At 44.9% G+C, this 9,175-nt stretch overlaps 1 pseudogene; it reads right to left on the bottom strand.

Moving 5' to 3' along the window:
* Window positions 1-758: 758 nt before the first annotated feature.
* On the bottom strand, window positions 759-1,305 carry LOC123455619 (annotated as a pseudogene).
* Window positions 1,306-9,175: the final 7,870 nt, after the last annotated feature.

Below are 9,175 nucleotides of genomic sequence, written 5' to 3'. Positions count from 1 at the left end.
GCAGTGCCCATTCTTTCTATCTTTCCCCTATCTGTCTCTGCTTGCAAATAAATAAAAATATTTTTAAAAACAAATATATAGTATAAAAAGTATATCCATATCTATCTATCTATCTATATTATTAACAAAGATATACTTAAGTAGTACAAATTTTTCTGCAGGCTCCGTGTGTATGAAGTAAATGAATTTCATGTGTAGTCTTGTGTCCCATCCCCAAATATCTCCTCATGCATATGCAAATATTACAAAATTAACAAAACAAGCTAAACAGACTAAAGCTATTGGTTTAGGCATGGTGGTGCATGTCTTTAATCCCCAACTGAGGTAGGAGGATTGCTGTGAGTTCCAGGTAGCCTGGTCTAGAGAAAGAACCTACCTTGAAAAATCAATCAATCAATCACTGTGAAGTCTAGCCAGGCGTGGAGACACATGCCTTTAATCCCAGCACTCGGGAGGCAGAGGTGGGAGGATCACCAAGAGTTCCAGGCCACCCTGAGACTACACAGTGAATTCCAGGTCAGCCTGAGCTAGAGTGAGACTCTACCTTGGAAAACAAAAACAAAACAAAACAAAAAAGAAAACCACTGTGAAGTCTAGAATACTTCTTGTCCCAGGTATTTTTTTAAAATTTTTAATAAAACAAACTCACATTTATTGTCACACAGTAACAACATAAGGGCCATCAAAACACTATGAACAAATGTTTCAGAATTACACTATCAATAGAAGACACCCCAAAACAATCTTGTGTTCTCATTTTCTCACTTCTCATTTCTACTTGGAAACACTTTGTAGCAGGGTAATATTATCTCCTTTCGACATGATCCGACCCAGTTGTTTCATGACTTTGTTTTAGAATGAATTTCTTCTGCATCATCTAACACGAGGTTCGTATACTCATCAAAACCAATAATACAACCCTCTATCTGCATATTCCCTTGCTCATAGAGCCACACCTGAATCTGAGATCTCCTTGCTTTGTAGTAGTTTTTCTTCAAATTCCCCAAATCAACCAAACACATCTTCTGACCTGGCTTAAAGTGACTGGCTTTTATATTGCAATGTTTCGGTGTAATCTCCAGTGTTCTATTATCAACACCAACAAAAGTAGTAAGACTCAAATGCCACGATAACGTCCACAGCTAATACTGTGAAATTAATAATTGAGTGCTTGCAAGACAATTCTATGCATGCCTCGAGCTCAGATATTCAGCTTTTAAATATATTTTGCAAGTATCTGAAGATCAAGTTGATGGGCTGCACCATCACCTTCTGCACCTTCTGGCCCTGGCCGTGGTACTCCATGGCAGAACCTGTCACAAAAACCGCACATATCCGCTCACCACTGAGGAAAGCAACTCCAGAACCTCTTTTTTTTTTTTTTAATTTTTCTTTTTAAATTGCAGAGTGACCATCTTTGTGTGATGGACTTTGATTTAACATGAAGGTTGAATTTATATCTAGACTGTTGACTCCAAAACTTACAACTACCAACATTTCTTTCTGTGCCTAAACATTTCTCATGATTTCTCATGTTTTTAAGGCTTTTATATGGGCCCTAGATATAAAATGTCATGTTAGAACTCACGTCCCTTCTTTTTGCTTGGGGTTTTCTCATTAGCAACTTCTTTGGTATTAGGGCTTTGAAAAGAAACTCTAGCCTGAGGTCTTGGTACATTTACTTTTTCTTTTTGTTTAAATTGCCATGGCAGGCCCTGCACTCACTGCCAATGCCCAAAGATGCACCTTGAACGTGCCTGCAGCGCTTAGAGGCCCTCGCATGCCCACTCATTCTCTCTTCCCTCATGCTACTAACCCTTCCCTCTCTTCAAACAATTGTTATTGGTACGTACTGGAGGTTTTATTCTATTCTGTACTCAAATCATTACTGATAGAATGCATTCATTCACTTGAGAATTATAAGTGGCTGGGCATGGTGGCACAGCCTTCAATTCCAGCACTCTGGAGGCAGAGGCAGGAGGAGCACTGTGAGTTCAAGAGCAGCTCCAGAGTAAAGAGACTTGAGAGTAACGCTACCACGGCTCCCTGATAACAAGAGTGAACACAACACCAACAAGGCTCTGAAATAACCGTGCATGTTCCCTTTAACACCAGCTGCTCTCACGCTTGTGCAGGAAATCTGGTCTATATTACAGATGGCAGAGAATTCTGAGGAGATACAAGATCCACCAACAGAACAAGAAAAGATAGCTGACTGCCCACCACAAGACATCCCACATCTAACACACCACTGGGGGCCCTGGAGACCCTGCAGAGGAAACAAATGTGGCTCTCGTGTCTGGCTCGACAACCAGCACCAGGGAGATGGAAACAGACAACATGGCCCATCACAACCCATCAAATATTGTTGCAGACTCCATGTGCTTGAGCTGCAAAGCCACTGAGAAATCTTGCTGGCACTGAGCTGAACAGCTCCTCCCTATGACCAGCAGACAGAAAGTTGGAAAAAGCTACACTGCATGTAGCTCCATGGGAGAGAGAGAATTCATCAGTGGAGATAAACGACAGTGGACACTGCAAGCCTTAAGTTTGGCCAGCCAGACCAAATGAACCAATGGGTGCAATAGTGGCATGTCTGTTGTTGAGGAAACCATACACTCACTAGTTGAACTGGAGGCCTACTCCATGGGAGGGAATACATGCTTGATACTAAAAACCTATGACTGTGGAAGTCATGAGCCCTAGAGGTGTAACACCTGCTGGTATCTGGCTAAATGCATATATTATGCTCACCAAACTACCTGGTAAGCACTTCTCTTAATGTTCATACCCAGATATCAATGCTACTCTCACTTTTGGATAGAGAAGCGTCTCTGTTCAGATGGTGGTGACCTCTAGGCTGACTCAAGAGGCACATAGTGTTGAGAAGGGACCGAGGAGTGTTCATCACTGAAACATCCTTATCATGTCTTCCAAGGTTCGGCGTCCATCTCAGAAGAAGCAGTAGAAAGACTGTAAGAGCCAAAGAAGGACAGGACTCCTTACAATGTTCCAGACAAAAGATATCCGGGATATCCATGACCTCGCACTGTCCGGAACTACCTCCACAAGACCATCATAATAGGAGGAGAAGATGATGACATCAAAATAAAAGCAAGACTAATTGAGAGGGGGACGGATATGGTGGAGAATGGAGTTGTGAAGGGGAAAGTGGAGGGGGGCGGTGAACTATCATGGCTTGTTGTCTATAATAAGGGAAGTTGTCAATAATTCTTAATAAAGAAGAAGAAAACAAAACCATCAAAGCAGAAACCCACAAGCCACAGAAAACTCAACATTAAATCAGACTGCTAAAAGGCCCACTATGGCTCAGGGAACATTGCAGAAGAGGGGTGGATGGATTATAAGAGGCCAAAGGGAGTAGAAATACCCTGAGGCTCAGGACCCCACGTAGACACCATCGTGACCCCACAGTGACCACCAAGAACCCCTGGAGGAGGCCTGATGGGGAGAAGAGCAGGAGTGCAGAGGTGGGATGAAGGGATGTGGAGGTTAACCTTTTATAAAGGAACAGTTAAAACTAGAAGCTCTCCGTGTAGCCATGAAAAACACAAGCCTTCTCTCACCATAGACTCATGGTCAGATGTCTCCCCTGGCCTGCAGTCGCCTTCCACTCCTCCCATCACTAAGGGTCGAGAATAAAGGGAAGTGGGAAAACGAGCAGCCAGGGACATGTCCCCACAGAGGGGGTGGCAGTTTTCTGGGAGCTGGTTTGTGTACCTCGCTGTGTGAGGGGTAGTCTGGCAAGGCTGTGGCTGAGACTGAAGGCACCAGGACACTGAAATTTGAGCACCTGGAGATGTGGACAGGCCAGACTGCACAGGCCTCATGGCTACTGATGGGATTAGATTTTTTCTTCCTAAGGGCTTTTATCATTATGTGCTTGAAGCAGACAGTTGCCCACATGGTTGAGAAAAGTAACTAACCTAGTTCTTAGAGTCAAAATGTGAGACCAGACACTGGGATGTGCCTGGTTGTGATTGGACCATTTCTGGCTATGACCTCAGTGCCATTGTGAGGAATCCAAGGCCTGTGCCTATATGAGCCCCTGGCTGAGGCTGACTTTTGTCCTTTAGTGGTTGGTTGGAGGAGAGCGCAGGACTCAGACTTCGAGAGGTGAGAGACTTCTTTCTCCCTGGTGATCCATCGGAGTGAGACATTGGTGATGAGTGTGTATGTGTGTGTGTGTGTGTGTGTGTGTGTGTGTGTGTGTGTGTGTGGTGTATTATGCAGATCCCGAGTAGAACATCAGGTGTCCCCCTAACTTGTTCATTTATTTCCTTGACACATAGACTGTCATTGATTCCACAGCTTGGGTTTTCCCCATGATCTCCTGTCCACTCCTCACAGGACTAGGGTTGTAGAGCTGTGTGGCATGCCAGGCTGCTTATGTGAGTGCTAGAGATCCAAAGTCAGGAGACCCCTCCCTTGCCCACAGGTGAGCCTGCTCACCAGCCCAGATTTTTGACATCATGAGTTTGTTGTCCAGTGTTCTGATTGCCGTTTTGGTTTCCTTGTTTTATTTGGTGGGTTTCTCTTTTACACACGTGTTAGTTAAGCCCAGGCTGATGTGCAACTCACTCTGTAGCCAAGGCTGGCCTTGAACTCACAGCAACCTGCCTCAGTCTCCTGAGGGCTGGGATTAACGTTGTGAACCAGTGCATACAACTTTGCCTTTCATGGCTATTTATTTATAGATTGGGGTTTTATTTGTTTCCTGTTATTATTTCCCATTTCTTTATTCTTCTTTTCAATTTTCTTTGTCACTTTTAAATTTTTTGGAATTTAAATGCTCTTTATTTAAATACTTTTCTTAGTATACATTAATTATACAAATTAAAATTCATCAAGCCGGGCATGGTGGTGCACAATTTAAATCCCAGCACTGAGAGGCAGGCTGCTACGCTGCTCATGCATTTTCTGTTCCCTCAAAGCATGAACCAACATCGGTCCTTCCTCCCTTAGGTTCCCTCCTCTTAGGCATTCTGCCACAGAGGTGAGCAGAGTCCTTGGGTAAGAGAGAAGCCAGGGGTGGTGGTCAGCTCTGACTGCCTGTGGACTGCTCTCACCTCACCAGGTCCCACTGTGAGGCGTGAACGTCACATGATGACATGAACCACGGTCTGGGCTGATTTTTTTTCCTTATGTTGCAGAGAAAGTTGGAAGGCATAAGGACTCGGATTTTGGAGAGACTTCCACTTGGTGAATATTTGGAATTGAAACTTGTGAGTTTGATTGCTGGGTTGTGGGTTTTGTTATTGCATTTTGGGTGTTTTTGTTTTATTTTGTTAATATTTATTCATTCCCCTTTTCTGAATTTTTACTTTGATTTTTGGTTACTTTCTTATTTTTTCTTTTTTTTCTCATTCCTTATTTATTATTTGTAGAGAGGGAGTGAGACAGAGAGATTGAGAGAGAGAGAGAATTGGCATATCAGGGCCTCAGCCACTGCAGTCAAAATCCACATGCTTACGCCACCTAGTGGGCATGTGTGCCCTTGTGCTTGACTCACCTTATGCGCCTGTGTCTCATGGGATCTGGAGAGTCAAACGTGGCTCCTTTGGCTTCGCAGGCAAGCACCTTCACTTCAGAGGAATCTCTCCAGCCCCACTTTTTGTTACCATCTATGTTAGTTTGGAAACTTTCCTTTGTCATATTTTATTTTGGTGTATTTTTCTAGGTTTTAATATTTTTAATTTAATTTTTTATGTATTTGAGTGAGGAAGGCAGAGAGAGAGAGAAAAATAGAGAAGGTGGAAACATGGCCTCGAATCACTGCAAACATACTTCAGACACATGTGCCACCTTATATATCTGGGTACGTGGGTATTGGGAAATTGAATGTGGATCTTTAGCCTTGGCAGGCAAGCTTCTTGTCTGTTCAGCCATCCTCCAGCCCCCTTTCCTAGTTTTAAAACTTTTATTAGTATACATTAACTGTATAGAGTAAGGAATTTTATAATGATAATTCCATAGAGGCCTATACTGTATTTTGTTCATATTCATCTACAGGCATGTAGAGGGGAGATGAAGGGATCTGGGGGTTAACATTTTATAAAATAACAGTTAAAACTAAAAGCTCTCCATGCAGGCATGATAAACACAAGCCTTCTCTCACCCACAGCCTGATGGTCAGATTTCGCCCCTGGCCGGCAGTCCCCCTTCTCATCTCCCATCTCTAAAGGTCAAAGCCTAAAGGGAAGTGGGGCAACTAGCAGCCAGGGACACGTCCCCACAGAGGGGATGGCAGGTTCCTGGGAGCTGGTTTGTGTACCTCGCTGTGTGAGGGGTTGTCTGGCAAGGCTGTGGCTGAGACTAAAGTCACCAGGACACTGAAATTTGAGCACCTGGAGATGTGGACAGGCCAGACCTCACAGGCCTCATGGCTACTGATGGGATTTGAATTTCTTCCTAAGGGCTGTTATCATTGCATGCTTGAGGCAGACAGTTGCTCACATGGTTGAGAAAAGTAACTCACCTAGTTTTTAGAGTCAAAATGTGAGACTAGACACTGGGATGTGCCTGGTTGTGATTGGACCATTTCTGGCTATGACCTCAGTGCCATTGTGAGGAATCCAAGGCCTGTGCCTATATGAGCCCCTGGCTGAGGCTGACTTTTGTCCTTTAGTGGTTGGTTGGAGGAGAGCACAAGGACTCAGACTTCGAGTGTGAGAGACTTCTTTCTCCCTGTTGATCCATTGGAGTGAGACACTGGTGATGAGTGTGTGTGTGTGTGTGTGCGTGTGTATGTGATGAGGTGTATTGCAGAGCCCAGAGTAGAACATTGGGTGTACCCCTAAATTGTTCATTCATTTATTTCATTTACACATAGTCTCATTGATTCCACAGCTTGGGATTTTCCCATGATCTCCTGTCCACTCCCCACAGGACTAGGGTTGTAGAGCTGTGTGGCATGCCAGGCTGCTTATGTGAGTGCTGGAGATGCAAAGTCAGGTGGCCCTTGCCCTGCCCACGGGTGAGCCTACTCACCAGGCTGGAATTTTGACATCATGAGCCTGTTGCCTATTTTTCTGGTTTGGGTTTTGGTTTCCTGGTTTTTGTTTTTTTATTTTATTTGATGGGTTTGTTTTGTAGGCAGGATATTAGTTAAGCCCAGGCTGATGTGCAACTCACTCTGTACCCCAGGCTGGCCTTGAACTCACAGCAACCTGCCTCAGTCTCCTGAGGGCTGGGATTAACGTTGTGAACCAGTGCATACAACTTTGCCTTTCAGGTCTGTTTATTTATACATTGTTTGTGGTTTTATTTTTTTTTTCATTTTATTATCTCCATTTCTTTATACTTCTTTTCATTTCTCTTTGCAATATTTTTTTTATTTTTTTTTTTGTATTTAAATGTTCTATCATGTCTGGCATGTTGGTGTACACCTTAAATCCCAGCACTGAGAGGCAGAGATAGGAGGACTGTTGTGAGTGTGAGATTAGCTAGACTACATAGAGAATAGTGGGCTGGAGTGAGATCCTACATTGAAAAACCAAAAAGAAACAAGAAAATTCATTTTGTCTCCACACTCAGTTCAGTGACCTTTGATCATGTTCACCTGCTCTGTGACACTTTCTCCCCCTTCTTTCTTTGAGAAAGGTCCTCCCTTCACTCTGAGCTCTCCGGTTTGCTGGAGCTCCAGTTGCTCAAGTGTTCCTTTCCCTTTCCTCTGTCTTGTCTGCTCCTCCTGCCTATTGGGAGGAGCGTGTTCCGGCTTCTTGCTCTGCCCTCCCCTGAGATGAATTCAGATGAGAAAGCCAGTGTCCCGTGTTAGACAGGCAGAGTTACTGCAGAACACACGAGGCTCTGTTGCGGGGTTCAGTGAACAGTGGTCAAAGGAAAAGACCCTTTCCTGACCTGCATGTTGAAGTGGGCTCTGCACTCTTCTCTGCGGCCTCCAGGACAGACAGCTTTCCCTGGGGAGTTGTCCTGCTCAGGACTGAAGCCCTTCGGGCTAAAAGCTGTTTGACCCTGTTCATGTCAGTCCACTCTCTTTTGAGATCCTGGGCTTCTGACGAGCAATCAGATGTGTCTCAGAGAGAAGTTATCGGACTTTCTCTTCCTGTCACTCCCATGGCTGTGATCACTGCCCTAGGGTGTCCTCGGTGGAGGGGGGAGAGAATTTTGATTCAGCATCACAATGTCAGTGAGGACACACCGTTCACTCACACCAACCCATCTGAGTTCAAAGAATTGGAAATTGAGACCCTTGAGTATAGACATGGTGGGCCCTGAAAGGCTACGTTACTACAGGGATTTAGAGTCCACATGAGAGGCCCTGGCGGCACCTGTAATTCACTGTCTGGCTAGAACACGTCCACCGCCATGGCCCCCGGAGCATCAAGCCCCAGAGCCTCTCAGGGTCATGGGCACTGTGGCTTTATTATTTATATTCAGGTGGACAGCGTCTGCTATGGTTTGGCTGTTCAATGTTTCTGAACACAGGCTCATGGGTTTGAATATTTGATTCCCAGGCGGTCCGGGGAACTTGTGGAGCACTAGGGAGGTGAGCTCAAGCAGGACCGTGCGCTTGCAGAGGGGTGCGGGGTGCTGGTGCAGTCTCACCTCCCCTCAAAGCCCCCTGACCCCATTTGCCAGCTGCTTCCTCCCCATGCATTTTCTGCTCCCACAAAGCATGAACCAACATCGGTCCTTCCTCCCTCAGGTTCCCTCCTCTTAGGGGATTCTTTCTCTGAAGTGAGCAAGGTCCTTGGGGTGAGAGAGAAACCAGGGGCGGAGCTCAGCGCTGACTGCCTGTGGATGGCTCTCACCTCACCAGGTCCCACTGTGAGGCCTCACAGTCACGTGATCACATGAACCACTGCCTGTGGCTGATTCTTTTTCCTTATGTTGCAGAGAAAGTTGGAAGTCACACGGACTCGGATTTTGGAGAGACTTCCACTTGGTGAATATTTGGAATTGAAACTTGTGAGTTTGATTGCTGGGTTGTGGGTTTTGTTTTTGGATTTTGGGTGTTTCTGTTTTATTTTCTTCATTAATTATTCATTCCTTGAATCTGGCTTTTTAATTTGATTTTTGGTTACTTTTTTCTTTTCATCATTCCTTACTTTTTATTTGTAGAGAGGGAGTGAGGCAGAGAGAGAGAGAAAATTGGCATACCAGGGCCTCAGCCACTGCAGGCAAACTCCAC

This window comes from Jaculus jaculus, chromosome 17 (genome assembly GCF_020740685.1).
Source record: "Jaculus jaculus isolate mJacJac1 chromosome 17, mJacJac1.mat.Y.cur, whole genome shotgun sequence".
Taxonomy (NCBI): domain Eukaryota; kingdom Metazoa; phylum Chordata; class Mammalia; order Rodentia; family Dipodidae; genus Jaculus; species Jaculus jaculus.
Note: the sequence above shows the minus strand (reverse complement) of the source record. Positions and strands in the feature narration are given on the sequence as shown.